The sequence below is a fragment of the Eubalaena glacialis genome, chromosome 5 (genome assembly GCF_028564815.1).
Source record: "Eubalaena glacialis isolate mEubGla1 chromosome 5, mEubGla1.1.hap2.+ XY, whole genome shotgun sequence".
Lineage (NCBI taxonomy): Eukaryota > Metazoa > Chordata > Mammalia > Artiodactyla > Balaenidae > Eubalaena > Eubalaena glacialis.
In genome coordinates, this window is record NC_083720.1 from 108,696,083 (window position 1) to 108,711,261 (window position 15,179).

General features: G+C 38.5%; 1 protein-coding gene and 1 non-coding gene across 13 annotated transcripts in view; one reads left to right on the forward strand and one right to left on the reverse strand.

Annotated features, from left to right (window-relative positions):
* The first annotated feature begins 657 nt into the window (after positions 1-657).
* The window catches only part of PTPN13 (protein tyrosine phosphatase non-receptor type 13), a 226,512-nt gene continuing 211,990 nt past the window's right edge, over positions 658-15,179 (forward strand). For all 12 annotated transcript variants that reach the window (XM_061192478.1, XM_061192479.1, XM_061192482.1 and 9 more), the window contains exon 1: positions 658-1,170. The gene's annotated coding sequence lies outside the window, so the exon portion shown is untranslated. The remainder of the gene's footprint in view (positions 1,171-15,179) is intronic.
* On the reverse strand, positions 9,983-10,054 carry TRNAE-UUC (transfer RNA glutamic acid (anticodon UUC)). Its single transcript has one exon. It is a non-coding gene; the product is annotated as a tRNA-Glu (tRNA).

Here is a 15,179-nt window from a genome sequence, read left to right on the forward strand (position 1 = left end):
AGAATGTGAGTTTTCCTGAGGGCATTTGGGGTTGACCAAGTGTTGCCACCACACCTTTGAAGATCACTTTACAACTGTGCGAAGACTCACCGAGATGTTTTCATTGACCCCGCCATTTCCTAGTCGCTACATTGCTGCAGGGAGCTGGCACAGCCCTGCTCTTTCTCTCATTCTTCTCCTCACCCTTTCAAAGCCCAAATCCGCCCGGTGGGAATATGGAAACAAGGCTGGAGGCAAGGGAGGGCAAGGGGGGGAGGGGTTATTTCGATTGACAGGGGAAGAGCAGGGCATTTTTCACTCTCCCTCGCACTCCGCTGGGCCACAAAGTTCTGTTTCTGAAGTTGGAAGCGTGGGGGCGGTCGGCTGCAGTTTCAACTTGGCCAGAAATTAGGAGCCCACCCCGCAGGGGCTACGAACTTCGCTGCCAGGCCATCAACCTGAGCGTCTGGCAAGCTAGAAGAACGCGAAAAGCCAGGCCCAAGATTCTGGTTGTCATGGGAACCTGGGCGCCTGTCTCCCCGGCGACCTTGTCCCTAGGGAGGGGGCGGGGCTGGAGGGCCGTCGGGCCAATGAGGCCGAGGGGACGGCGGGGTCGGAGATCCGCTGTGCTCCGGGAATCCGGGGAGGGTTGATTGACAGGAACTGGGCGGAGCCGGTGCGGACGCCTGAGGTGTAGCCGGAGTGGAGCGAGTAGCTCCGGCAGCCGCGGCGCGGCGAAGGTGACACACCATGATTACAGCCCCTAGAGACCGTCTTGCTGGCGAGCAGCACTCCCTGGCTTCCCGGTCCGCCTCTGCCGCCTCGGCAGCGCTCGGAGCCGGCTGCAGGAGTTGAGCCGTTCCGCACCAGAGGGTTTGGCGAAGCCCTTGGAGGCGTACGAGGCAGCAGAGGGCCGGGAAGGGTGCGCGAGCGCTCGAGGGTCAGGCGGTCGGCCGGGGTCGCGGCTGGAGGGGCGTTTCGGAGGCGTGGAGGAGGAGGAGATGCTGCTCCTCTTTTCCCCCTCCCCAGGCTCCTTCTCCAGCTCCTTCGGCCCACGCTCGCAGCCGCTTGGGGAAGAAGAGGTGGAGGCTCTCGGCGCCCGCGGGGGCTGCCGGCTGCCCACCCCGACGCCGCGTCCCCGCAGCCCTCGTCCCGCGCTCCAGTAGTAGGACCGGGTCTCCGGAAGAGCGGGTAAGGACGAGAGCTGCCTTGGGCTCTGGACTGCGTGTGCGGAAAGTGCCCAACAAAGTGCACCGCGCTCGCTCTCTTCCTCCTCTCTCTGCTTTTGCCCCAGCCCCTAAAATCAACCCTGCTGCCCTGGTGGAAGGAACTTTTTTTGGTTGGAGTGTTTTGGTGTGTTAGGTGGGGGTGGGGTTACTGGGGTGGGGAGGGATGAGATGATGTTTTATTGTGAATTAGGTAGATCCACCTCCTCCGCGGAGGAAAGTCGGATTCTCGGGAATTAAACCCCAGAGGGGGTAAGAGATTGTGGGGTAATAGAGAGTGACATTGCCCCATCATTCTACTACATCTCTGCTCTGTGCGTGCTAAGGGAAGGGCTCCCAGAGCCTGTTTCTAATTTCTGTAAATGATTGTGGACATGGTGTGGTTAGAGGCCGCCGAGAAGAATGTGTATATGTAAGGGCTCGGAGAAGAGGGGGTTGGGTGGTAGGGAAGAGGGGGCAGAGGGAGAGACACTGCCTGATGCAAGCTCTTTTATTGCTTTTCTCTGAGTGGAGCTAACCACCCCTCTCCCCCTCGCCTTTACTCATTACAAGATACTGTAGTACCGAAAGCCGGAAAGCTAAAGTTTGGTAGAGGCAAGAAAGTTTTTACAAAGTTTAATTTCCCTCTGTTGTGAATACATTGGAGAAAGGGGAATGGGGAGAAATATTACCACTAAAATAGATTAACAGCAATACAGTTTTCAATGGCCTTACACATATATGATCGACACCTCCACACACTTCCAACTAGTCTCTTGGACAGCCTTGTGTCATTTTCGTTTAATTGCATCTTTGAAATAGCAAACGCGGTGACTTCATGGGGAGCTGCCTGGAGCTGAGTTTACCTCTCAGAAAATGGGGCAATCGGGTTTGTTTTCAAGGCGGGGACCTAAACGAAATGTAGGACACCTGATCTGTGGGTTGGAGAGTGCAGGTAACTAATTAGAAAGATTTTAAAATTTAGATCTACAGAGTTTACTAAAGGATGGGGAAAAAAATGGAAGTCGTTGTATTATGAAACAAGCGTTGGTATTTTCCCAAATTCTTGTTGACTGGGTTGGGAGGGTCAGCATGAAAACTTGCTTCCTGCTCATTTGTTGTTTGTGTTGGTGCTATGATACAAATTATTTCTTATGTTAATATCATTAGCATTATTTATTAAGTTCATGCATGTATTGATTCAGTAAATTAGTACAGAGGCGAATTGACTGCTTTATTGTCCAATCTTAAGTTTATTATACTTTCTTCGTAATAACTTTGTATTCTAACTTTGTTCTAGAGGCCTTGTGGAAGTATGTGTCGGGGAGATGGTAGGATGGAAGCTGGAATTAAAAATAGAAAAAATATCTAGGGTTAGTTATTAAGAAAAGGAACTAATTTGAAATGTGTTTCACTTTTACATGAACTTTTTAAAAATTTTATTTATTTAATTTTTATTGGAATATAGTTGATACAATAACTTTTTTGAAAAATCTATTATGTAGGTTTGAATTTACACTTGTCCCACCAAAACTTTTACTTGCATGTAAAGCCTGCTGTTTTTCGGAGGGTGATTACCAGCATCTGAAAATATTTATAAATAGCTTATGTCACAAGAAACACACATACACAAACCATTAAAACCAGTGTCAGTTGCAAGGATGGATTTTGATACTATGGTGGGGTCAAAAGTTGTAAAACTTACATTATGTTTTTCTGGAAGCATGCCTCAAATGCAGGAAGTGAATGTGAGAATTGGCTAATTTTTTTTTTTTTAAATAAATTTATTTATTTATTTATTTATTTTTGGCTGTGTTGGGTCTTCGTTGCTGTGCGCCGGCTTTCTCTAGTTGCAGTGAGTGGGGGCTACTGTTCGTTGCGGTGCTCAGGCTTCTCATTGTCGTGGCTTCTCTTGTTGCGGAGCACGGGCTCTAGGCACGCAGGCTTCAGTAGTTGTGGCACGTGGGCTCAGTAGTTGTGGCGCACGGGCTTAGTTGCTCCGTGGCATGTGGGATCTTCCCGGGCCAGGGCTTGAACCTGTGTCCCTTGCATTGGCAGGCGGATTCTTAACCATTGCGCCACCAGGGAAGCCCTGGCTAATTGTTTTTGGTAGATGATAGGTATCAATCTTGAAATGAATGGAACTTATGTATTTTTTTATTAAGAAAAACAGGTCAAATCCTTGCTTTATTCTGCTTTTAATAGGTCAGGGATTGGATGAGGGGCATTGTAGCTTCCCTTATATCAATTGAGTATGTATTTTTCCAGCTCATCTTATTGCCCATTCCAAATGAGCTAGAGAAAGGGACTACTAAGAATAAGCTGCTGCAGCTTCTTCCTCTTTTTTTTTTTTTTAACATCTTTATTGGAGTATAAATGCTTTACAATGGTCTCTCTTTTTTTGGACAAGAGTTTGTAATTTTTAAATAAACTACAAAACATTTTTTGTGGTATAATTACATTGTAATTAATACCAATTGAAATCGAAAGGAAACACTGCCATACTCCAAGCCTGTACATTTAGGAGTTACTCCTGTCAACATTTTCTTATTTTGGAATATGCTTTGGGAGAAGTCTGTGCCATTAATTAGAATAGAGAGTTGAAGGTTTTCTCCTCTCAGGCCTCTGATGTAACCAAGTGTGACTCATTTGAGTTAATGTCCCTTTACACTGCTGGAGCCTGAAAAAAGGAGACAGGATATTGGGTCTCAGAATAGGAGGATTAGTGCTGATGGGAAGGGTGAGGGTCTGTTGCTCTGGATTTCCAATTTTTTCCACTGACAACTTTTCTTAATTTGAAAATTAAGATGGGTTGAACAACCCAGGAACTGGATTTAAAAAGCTTTTAATGAGTAATTAATATAGAACATCAATGATCTAAGTTAAAGTTACATAGTCACTGTAAGCATGTCACATCAAAACTGTGGTCTGTAAACTGCTCCACGAGGAGTAATTCCAGTAATCCTGTGAGTCTAGGGGGCAAAATGAAAACATCTTTAAGACCCCTGTCTTATTCTTGTTTAGTGTCAGTCACTGTGAATAAGCATCCTGTTCTATCCTGTATGAAGAATGTATGACTATAGCTAATAGCTTGTGAGGCAGTAGGAGACCAATTATTTAACTTCTTAGGATAGAAAGGCAGCAACTTCTAAATGGTCTAGTGTTGAGGCTGCTGTAGATTTGAACCACAGACGAACATGTTTTTCCCCGGGTTTGCTATCAGGTGCTTAGGAAATACAGGAACTGGTTTAAGCACCTGTTTAAGCGTGTTTGCCTTATCCTGTGCTCCACCACTGAATCCTGCTTTTCCTTTATTTTTCTTTGATTCCAGTATGAAAATTTATTGAAACAAACTTCCTCAGAGAGAATTCTGCTGTAGTATAAAGAATGTGGGCTTTACTGTCAGAGAAACATGTGTCCAAATCCTAGAGAACATCTTTAAATTTACTTTCCACATCTGTAAATAATTTAATAATATCTACCTCCCAAGGTATGTTGGGGATGAAATTAAATAATATAAGCAAAAGTGGCAAGTGCAAATTGACACTCAGTATTTAGTTTATTTCCTTCCTTTCTAATCTCTTTTACATAATTGAATAACATTCAATAATAGCAAAAACTTATGATTGTACACCCAAATCATTCCTGAATGTTTAGAACATGTAACTCACAATAACCCTCAGGGGTTTTGACTTGAATCTGTGTTGTTGGAAGGCCCTCTTTGCCTACCAGCAAAGAAATGTCTTTAGTTGCACACAGCATCTGTACTTAACAGTTTATTTTCTTTCTAGTTTAGTGATACTCTGGCTGCATGTTAGAATCACCTGGGTAGGTTTTAAAAATCTCTATGCCCAGGACTCAATTCAGACCAATTAAACCAGAATCTTTGGGGGTAAGACCCAGACATCCTTATTTTTGGAAGCGCCCTAAGAAATTACAACACGGAGCCAACTTACAAACCAATATTCTAGTCCTCTCTAGAAGGTGAGTATAGAAAATTTGATTCCCACAAATGCAGCAACATTTTTATGTTGTGTTTTGGTATTTTCCTCTACATAAATCACAAGAATTTTAAAAAAATAAATATGTTTCAGAAGCAACTATGTATATGCCCATCTACAGGATTTTTACTCTTTGAATCAGAATTTAAGGTATAAATATTTCCCTCCAGTTCCTTAGAGCTGCATATGTGGTTAAATTTAAATTAATTTAATTAGCTATCATTTAAAATTCAGTTCCTTATTCCCACTAGCCAAATTTTTAAAAAAATTTTTATTGAAGTATAGTTGATTTTCAATGTTGTGTTTAATTTCTGCTCTATAGCAAAGTGACTCAGTTATACATATACATATATTCTTTTTCATATTCTTTTCCATTATGGTTTATCACAGGATATTGAATATAGTTCCCTGTGCTAAACAGTATAACCTTGTTGTTTATCCATCCTATATATAATAGTTTGCATCTGCTAATCCCAAATTCCCAGTCCTTCCCTCCCCCCACTAGCCAAATTTTAAGTGCTCAGTAGCCACTTGTGGCTAGTAGCCCCTGTTTTGAACAGCTCAGATATGGAATATTTCTATCATCACAGAAAGTTCTGTATTACCTAAAGGTTTTGAAATTTGTATTACAATTTCCCATCATCTGAAATGAGATAAATATGATATATATAGTCATTTCCTTTAGATGTATAATTTAAAATATATTATTTTTGATAGTTATTTTTAAGTGAGGAGAAATATCACATTTTTACCGCTTTCCTCAATTCCTTGTACCTAGTTTTGAGGTTTTCCTTTTCAAAGTTAACTGAGAGGAGGAACTTGAGTGTCCTTATGTTTATCATTTATATCAGTATGCTCTGAATTCAACCAACGGCTTAATTGCTCTTGTGTACTACAACAGTTTCAGGAAATAGAGAAAGTCATCATTTCAAGTTAAGTGTTGGAATTTGATTCAAGGTTTTTCTATCTGGGGAAGTTTTTTTTTTTCTTTTACAAATGGAGACTCTTAGTTGCCATATGGTACGATTGAATTTTCCAACAGAAAACCGTCTTATTAGTTTTAACATGAACATAGAGTTGCACGAAGGACTTTCTTTCCTTTTTTTAAAAAATATATTTATTTTATTTATTTATTTTTGGCTGCGTTGGGTCTTTGTTGCTGCGTGTGGGCTTTCTCTAGTTGCGGCGAGCGGGGAGCTACTCTTCGTTGCGGTGCACTGGCTTCTCATTGAGGTGGCTTCTCTTGTTGTGGAGCATGGGCTCCAGGCGCCCGGGCTTCGGTAGTTGTGGGACACGGGCTCAGTAGTTGTGGCTATCGGGCTCTAGAGCGCAGGCTCAGTAGTTGCGGCGCACAGACTTAGTTGCTCCGCGGCATGTGGGATATTCCCGGACCTGGGCTCGAACCCGTGTCCCCTGCATTGGCAGGCGGATTCTTAACCACTGTGCCACCAAGGAAGTTCTGAGACTATTTCTTCCCACAAGAAAGCATTCCCTTCAACAAAAATGAGGTTCCTAAACAGTTTGAGATGGTTGAAAGCTAACACTATGTCGTGAATTTTAATGGTGTTTGTCACTAGTTAACTACTGATGCGCAGCTTAGAAGAAACTGTACATGTAGTTCATCTCAGCTGCACCACCCCCCTTAGCACCTTAAAAAAAAAAAAATCAAAGTTTTCTTTATTGGTTTATAGTGTTGTGAGTAGAAACACACTAAAGTGGGTAGAAATGGAAACATTATTTTTAATTAAAAGTGTTCCTTTTTTTCCTTATTGGTAGATTGTTCATTTCTTTTAACATAAACACATGCTTTTTTAACTACTCAGTTCAGAAAAATTTGCATCCAAGATGTTGAGAGTTATTTTGTTGAAAGGATGTCTGATGGAATGTTTTGTATTCTATATCATTTTCATATTTTAATGCTTTTCCTCTTATTTCTCATGTAGTTGTGGAACAAAAATGAAACATTCTTGTTGAATAACTTAAATTAAGGTTAAAATGATTATATAATCTGAGAATGTGTTAAAAATATTCTAAGTTGGTGTATTTTTTTTTTTTTAGGAAGAAAGATAAAGCCTGAGAATTTTTTAAAAGAAGAGAACCCTTTTAAGAAACTTACTCTTGGCACTGCTTAAGTATTACTTAAGCACTTTTTCTAGAAAAGTGTAATTTTAAAAATAAACATTTAAACTATTAAGGGATTATTTATTTTAGGTCTTAGTGTAGTCATATATCTCTTCTGGAAAATATAATGTTGGAGTGAAAAGAAATAATCAGTGTTTTGACAGAGGAGTTTCCCTTATTTGTAAGGTTTTGAATGATAAATTCGTTCTCTCAGTGTCTTTCATATTCTTGACTTTGCTGAGATGTAATTTCATAGGATTATTTGAACATAATATTGATTAGATTCATTCTTCAAACAGTCTATTTTGATTTGACTCTGATGCTAGTTTCTAGAAGTGAAGGAATAAGCTTCACGCGACGATTCAGATGCTACATATACCAGTTTTCTAAGTACTGTGTGAAAATTTACAGAAGCTAAAATGTATCCTTATGGCTGTACTTCATGAAAGCTGAAATAGGTGTTTCATTTTTTAAAAAAATGATCAACTATACTTCAATTAAAAAAAAACTCTTAGGGACTTCCCTGGTGGTGCAGTGGTTAAACTGCGAGCTCCCAGTGCAGGGGGCCTGGGTTCAATCCCTGGTCAGGAAACTAGATCCCACATGCATGCCGCAACTAAGAGTTTGCATGCCACAAATAAGACCCGGTGCAACCAAATTAAATAAATAAATAAAATATTTTAAAAAACCCAAAAAACTCTTAGATTAGAAAAAGCAAAATAACTTATAATTTTTAAAAATATATAATAAATATAATTTAGTTTAGGACTATTCAATTATCAGATCGAAACTAGCTAAAACTATATTGTGGATATGTACCAGTCAGTTGAATTCAATCAGAACTTTGAAATTCTGGCACTGCTTTGAGGTATACAGAAATAAATAACAGATAGTATATGTGTTATTACACAGTACCTGGCAATATTGCTGTTTTATTTGTAATTCAAGCCAACATATCCTTCAGTGTTCATAGTTATATAATTCTTACACTTATAAAGAAAAAACTAGACTATATTATTTTCCATTATTAAAATTTAATAGGAATTTCCTTCAATTTTTAAATAAAAGAAAATATTTTAATGTGATCACATAATATATCATACTCATTATATAGCTGAAGACCAAATAGAGCTACATTTTTTTTTTTTTGAGCTACATTTTTAAAATAAGATTTCATCTTAATTTTTCTCTGTGTTTATGAGTGTACATCAAGACTTCATCTAACTTCAAGGGTGTTTTAAGATTGTACTGAGATACTGAGATTTAATTAAAAAATAGATGATATTGTTCTTCTACCTAAAGGGATATTAAAGAATCACTGTTGGTAAACCAAGCCAGTTGAGTGTTTTTCTAGTAGCCGTAATGATGAATCTGGACTGATCTAACCATGTTCTGATGGCCAGCCCCCCCTTTTTTTAAAATATATTTATTTATTTAATTTTATTTATTTATTTTTGGCTGCGTCGGGTCTTCCTTGCTGCGTGCGTGCTTTCTCTAGTTGCGGCGAGCGGGGGGCTACTCTTCGTTGCGTGCGTGGGCTTCTCATTGTGTTGGCTTCTCATGTTGCGGAGCACGGGCTCTAGGCACGCGGGCGTCCATAGTTGTGGCTCGCGGGCTCTAGGGTGCAGGCTCAATAGTTGTGGCGCACGGGCTTCGTTGCTCTGCAGCGTGTGGGAACTTCCCGGACCAGGGCTTGAACCCTTGTCCCCTGCATTGGCAGGCTGATTCTTAACAACTGCGCCACCAGGGAAACCCTGGCCAGCCCCGCCCCCCCCCCCCCCCCCTTTTAATTGTTCTGTATTCAGTAAATGTACATTGAATTCCTGTTCTCTGCCGGGCGCCCTACTAGGCACTGGTGATACACAGAGAGGGCACATTTCCAAGATAGCAGATAAATGGAATAGTCTGTGGCCACATATATTTAATCATCTGAGTTCATGCCAAGTAAACCAATCTATTGACAGGATATATTGACACAGAACAGCTGTGAAGATAAAAATTAAATCATATGTAAAAACTTTACAAACATGTGGGTACTGATCTGAATATATATGAATTGTTTTTAGATGCAGCTGTGCATTGTGTTGACCGTTCCTCTTTGATTTAGAAACAACAGTATAGCATGGGATTTAGACCCTACACTTTGGAGCCAGGCTGCCTGAGTTTTAATTCCTGATTCTGATATATAAGCTCTGTGACCTTGTGGAAATTTTCCCTGTGCTTTAGTTTTTTCATCTACAAAATAAGGATAATTACCAGGCCTCTTTTATGAGATTGTTGTAAGGACTAAATGATTAATTCATTAAAACATGTAAAGCAGTTGGAGCAGTGCCTTATGCATACTAAGTATTTAATAAATATTAGCTATTATTATTTTTGGTATACTTTTATTTATAACAGTTTTACTTATTTATCTATATTTATTTATTTATTTAATACCCTGGGTAAAGGTAATATATGAACTTAAATATGTTTTTTTGTTTCAAAGTTTATGGCCCTACTTTGTTTCTTGAGCTGCATGTTTCTGTTTCTTCCACTCATTACTTGGGCTTGTTGGTATATGTAACCTGTGCCTAATTTTCACACACTTCGTGGAACTTGTGAAAATAAATGTCATCCTCTTCAGACTACCCTTTTTTTTTTTTTTGCCATGCTGCACGGCTTGTGGGATCTTAGTTCCCTGACCAGGAATTGAACCTGGGCCATGGCAGTGAAAGTGCCAAGTCCTAACCACTGGACTGCCAGGGAATTCCCAAAACTACTCATTTTTAGAACCCTACACATCTCCTGTTTTGGAGTTACTTTTAGAGCATATGGCATGTTGTTTTTGAAGATCCTTTGTAGTGGCACATCTCTTCTTTGAGAATAGGTTTGATTCAATTAAATAATATATTCATGTTCTAGAAAGGTGAATGATTTAGGAGGATTTAATAATTTCAATTAAAATGAAAAATGATTATAAAGTAAAAGGAGTGATTTTTAAAATAGGACTGTAAACATGATTAGAAAGACAGTCCCAGAAATATCTCTGATAATATCGTGTTTGAGGGCAAAGGTATCTATCCTCCCAAAGTGTCTATTTTGAAAGTTAACACTCTCAGGTACATAAATTCTAGTATGTTTAAATGTACATTGTTCACAGTCACACAGAGATATTACTTAGTATTTGTGAATCTTATGTTGCTATGCCCCTAGGAGTGTTGTGTAACATAACCTAAAATTCTTTTCTTTTTCTTTTAAAGGGTATGGAATTTGTTTTTTTTTTAATTTAATTAATTAATTAATTTTTGGCTGCATTGGGTCTTTGTTGCTGCGTGCAGGCTTTTAGTTGGAGCGAGCAGGGGCTACTCTTTGTTGCGGTGCGCGGGCTTCTCATTGCCGTGGCTTCTCTTGTGGAGCACAGGCTCTAGGAGCGTGGGCTCGGTAGTTGTGGCTCGCTAGCTCTAGAGCGCAGGCTCAGTAGTTGTGGCGCACGGGCTTAGTTGCTCTGCGGCATGTGGGATCTTCCCGGACCAGGGCTCGAACCCGTGTCCCCTGCACTGGCAGGAGGATTCTCAACCACTGCGCCACCAGGGAAGCCTATAACCTAAAATTCTTTAGTAAGTTTTTGTAGACGTTTATCCTGACTGATTTTGTGCACCCTTTTAGAACCTTTAATATGCTAATATACCTTATGAATCTCCAAGATGATTATGTATACAGTCGTCCCTCAGTATTCTCCATGGGATTGATTCCAGGACCTCCATGGATATAAAAGCTGTGGATACTCAAGTCCCTTATATAAAATGGCATAGTATTTGCATATTACCTACACAAATCCTCCATATACTTTAAATCATCTTCAAATTATTTATACTATCTAATAGAATATAAATACTGTGTAAATCATTGTAAATACAATGTAAATACTATATAAATAGTTGCCAGCTGCAGCAAATTCAAGTTTTGCTTTTTGGAGCTTTCTGTAATTTTTGTTTCCCCACATATTTTCCATCCGAGGTTGGTTGAATCTGTGGTTGTGGAACCTGTGGTTACAGATGGCCAACTGTTTATCATTTTAATTTATTTGACAATTTAACTACAGAATCCACAGTACATCTCTTAGCATCTTTCATAATAGGAGCAGTGATTTGGGAAATATTCTTTGTGTTTGCCCTATACAAGACCACTGCAATGAATTATTTGTTTTGCTTCTTCCAATGAGAAGTTGCTTTGGGTTGCTAGTACAAGAGACCCTGGCATAACAATGACCTAAGAAGATAGGGATTTCCTTTTCTCTAATATAAAGTCCAGGCATATGACTCCAGAGCTGCTCTGGCTGTTTTAGGACATGGCAATGAACCCAGACATCTTTTTTTTCTTCTGTACCTCCTTACTGCATGGCTTTCATCCTCAAGATGCCCTCTTGGTTACAAAATGGCTGCTAGCATTCTATAAAAATGTTGTCCTTCTAGTCAGAATATATGGAAGAAATGGGGGAAATGGCAAAAAAGGGTGTGCCTTCCAGCTGAGTCAGATCCTTTTAAAGAATTTTCTTGAAAGTCTTACCCAATGACTGTTTATATTGGCCATCTGTACATAAAGGGACGCTGGGAATTGTAGTCTTTTGCTGGGCACTTGGCTGTCCCAAAACAAACTGAAGAGAGTAGATATTGGGGATCCAATTATTATTTTCTCCAGACTGCCTAACATCTGATCGCTGTTTGTTTCCAGTTTAATGGGATTTGGTTGTAGTACCTCTGAATAAATTATAGATCCTATGCTAGGTTTTTGGGGGGGATAGGAGGCTTGGTTTTATTGACTTATCACTTGATAGCTAACACATACATTATGCTAATTAAAGTGCCTTGACCTAGAAGATAATTAAGAAACTAGATTTACTTTCTGTGGAGGCTGTTTCACAGCCATTAAGATTGTTTAGTACTTTATACTTTGCATTGTTTCATAGTTAATTCCTTGTAGTAAGTATGTATCATTCATATAATTTTTAAAAATCAGTATTTAACCTACCATTGAAATATTTAATTATTATTAACCTTTAACAAGACAAAATTAATATATTTATGTCTGTTCTTAAATGTTTAGCTTTTGTGAAAACTAAATCTAGGCAGTGTTATAATTTATAACATTCAAACATAAATTTGGAAGTATAGTATAGTAGAAAGCACAGATTTTGAATTTAGGTAGTCCTCGGTTTGCATTTTAGCTTTTTTAGTAATTAGAGTCATTTTGGATAAGTAATTTAATCTTTCTGTGTCTGATCTGTAAAATGGAAATAATAATGTCTACCTCAGAAAGTTGCATGAGCTTTATTCCTGAGTCATTACATATATAAAATGATTGGGCACAGCCCACGGATTCAGTTTACAAGACTTCTTGACCTTTCACTTCCCTTTTCATCTATATATTCTGGGCAAAACAGCAACCTAAGAAATATGATTAATTATACTGAGAAAAAAGCTTGGCTTATCTCTTCATCCACCCAGATTTTAGCCTCTCTAGTATGTTTTGATTAGGTCACTGACTATGCTTTGGTTATCAGATGTTTTACATGTAAGATCTTTTTAGACATAGTAGCTACATATTTACTTTAAAACTAAAATGGTTGACATCTTAAAAGAAATAAAATGGGCAAATTGGCCATGCCCCCGTGAATATGTGAAAAATATGGAAATTGGTAGGAAAAAATACCCACAGGATTATTTGACTACAGTTAAAATAGCAACAATTATAAATGTTTTACAAGTAATATAAATTAATTTTTGTTGTAATGTCTTTTGTTTCTTAGATAAACTAATTATACAGCTGTAGAGTATTTGACTGACTGCTCTGTGTTCAGAATTGTTTTCAGTATATTGAGAAATATTAAAAAATAAAAGGAAAAGGTTCCTACCAAAAAACTTAAAATCTACGTTTAAAAAAAACACAGGAAAGATAGGAAACCATTATATATTAGAAAACAATGAATAAATGCTCTAAAATTTTGAGGAAGAAAGTGTGGCTTAGTCACAGGATTCACTTGGGTAGAGCTTGAGCTGTCTTGAAGATGTTATTAATGTCTGGGAAAGAGCATGGTGTATCACAGGGCAGAATAAAAGATATGAGTGAGTCAATTCAGGAGAGAGGAAGTGTTAAGAAGTGCTGAAGGTGGCATGTGAAAATGAGAAGAGTAGGGGGACAGAGAAGGAAGTGCCTAAAGAGTAAAAGAACTAGGAAAGTGTAATGTTAAAGATAATGCATTAGGAGAGTCTGTCAAGGAGTATGTGACCAGTTGCAACAGATGCCATAGGGAGCCAGCAAAAGATGATGGAAGAAAAGTAGAAGAAAAAGAACAGTGTGATCAGTTGAGTGTTATCACCTTCAACACCATTTTACTATACTGATAAGGAGAGGAATAGGAAGGAAGTTGAAACGGAGGATGGTATTTGGTGGCAAAATAGATGAGATTCAGATGATCTGAATGATTTCATGAGTCAGAAAAAATTTCTTTGTAAAATTGATGGTGAAAGAACAGATTCTATGAGATTAAGAGATTTAAAGTTCCAGAAAGGTGAAAAAGACTCTCTCTTTATGAGGCTTTGTCTGGATGGGAAGGAGTGAGCTCTAGGTAGAGTTGTTAGCTTTGGTCAGGAGGAGAGCAGCTTTTTCTGTAATATTGAAGGGAGTGTTACAAAGATAGACGTGGGCCTGTTGAAGAATAGAAATGAAAATAAGAGAATTCTGTAAGAGAATTTACACTTAATGCAGTTATCTTCAGAAAGTGCCGTCAGAAGAGGCAAGCTTGTCTGCTTTTAACTATGATTCGGTAGTGGTGAAAAATTGGAAGTTTGAAGAGAGATGTAAAGGTTAGAAATCATCGCTGTTGGGAGAGTAATGGGAGATCAATAAATGATTTATAGGCTTTATCACTTTGAAGTTGAAAATTTGAACATTGATGGCCTAAATCCACATCTGCAGAAACGAAGGGTAAGGTGTAGGGGTTACTGCAATCTGCAGTGGTCAAGTGAAATATGGGGCCTAGAGTAATGAGGAAACTCAGTGAGGCTGGGAAGATTGGTTGAAATAGAAAGTGATTTTACTCAGCACTTTCTGAATTTGCTCAATAAGCCAACTACTGACTGAATCAAAGATATTTATCATTTGCTGCTATCTGCCACTTGTTAGAACAAGCTGACAAAGGATCTTGACTCCGAGTAAAGTGTGTATGTTGTTTGTTCAGTTTATGTGGATTAGTTACTGCTTGGGACACTTAACCTGCAGTTGGGGATTGTATTTAAAAGGGGCCATATAAACCATAAATTCAGAAAAAGTGTTTAAATAAAAATCTCATCCTGTTGTTTAATATTGTGCTATAGTAGTTGGGTTTTTTATGTGCCACTAGTGTGACTTTACTGTCAGTCTTTGTACTTATTTATTATTATGATAGTTATCACTAGGATTCAAAATTATAAATTAATTGGGAATCTCTTCTGCAAATTGCTTTGGCTACAAAAAAATTTTCTATCCTTTTCTTAGATGTTAGCATTATACTTGGCAGATAGACCAACTCCTAAAAAAGTTTTGAAACTCCTTTTTCTATTTTTAATTCAGATAAATGTTTTATCTACTATACCAAATGTGATGTAAAAAGTAAAATTCAAAAATATATTCAGTATTTTACCAACTCAGGACTTGATTTATTTTTAAATTCCTGAAACAACATATTACAAAACTTCTTGGCTATCTACAAATACTTGGTTGATTGCCTGAAGTCACCTAGTTGATTGTTAAGTAACAGCAAAATTCAGTGTAGGCCTCTACAAATAGTGTCTTAGCTGGCCAAATCATCTAAAGGATTAATTGCCATTGCTTTGATTAATAAAGTGTATATAAT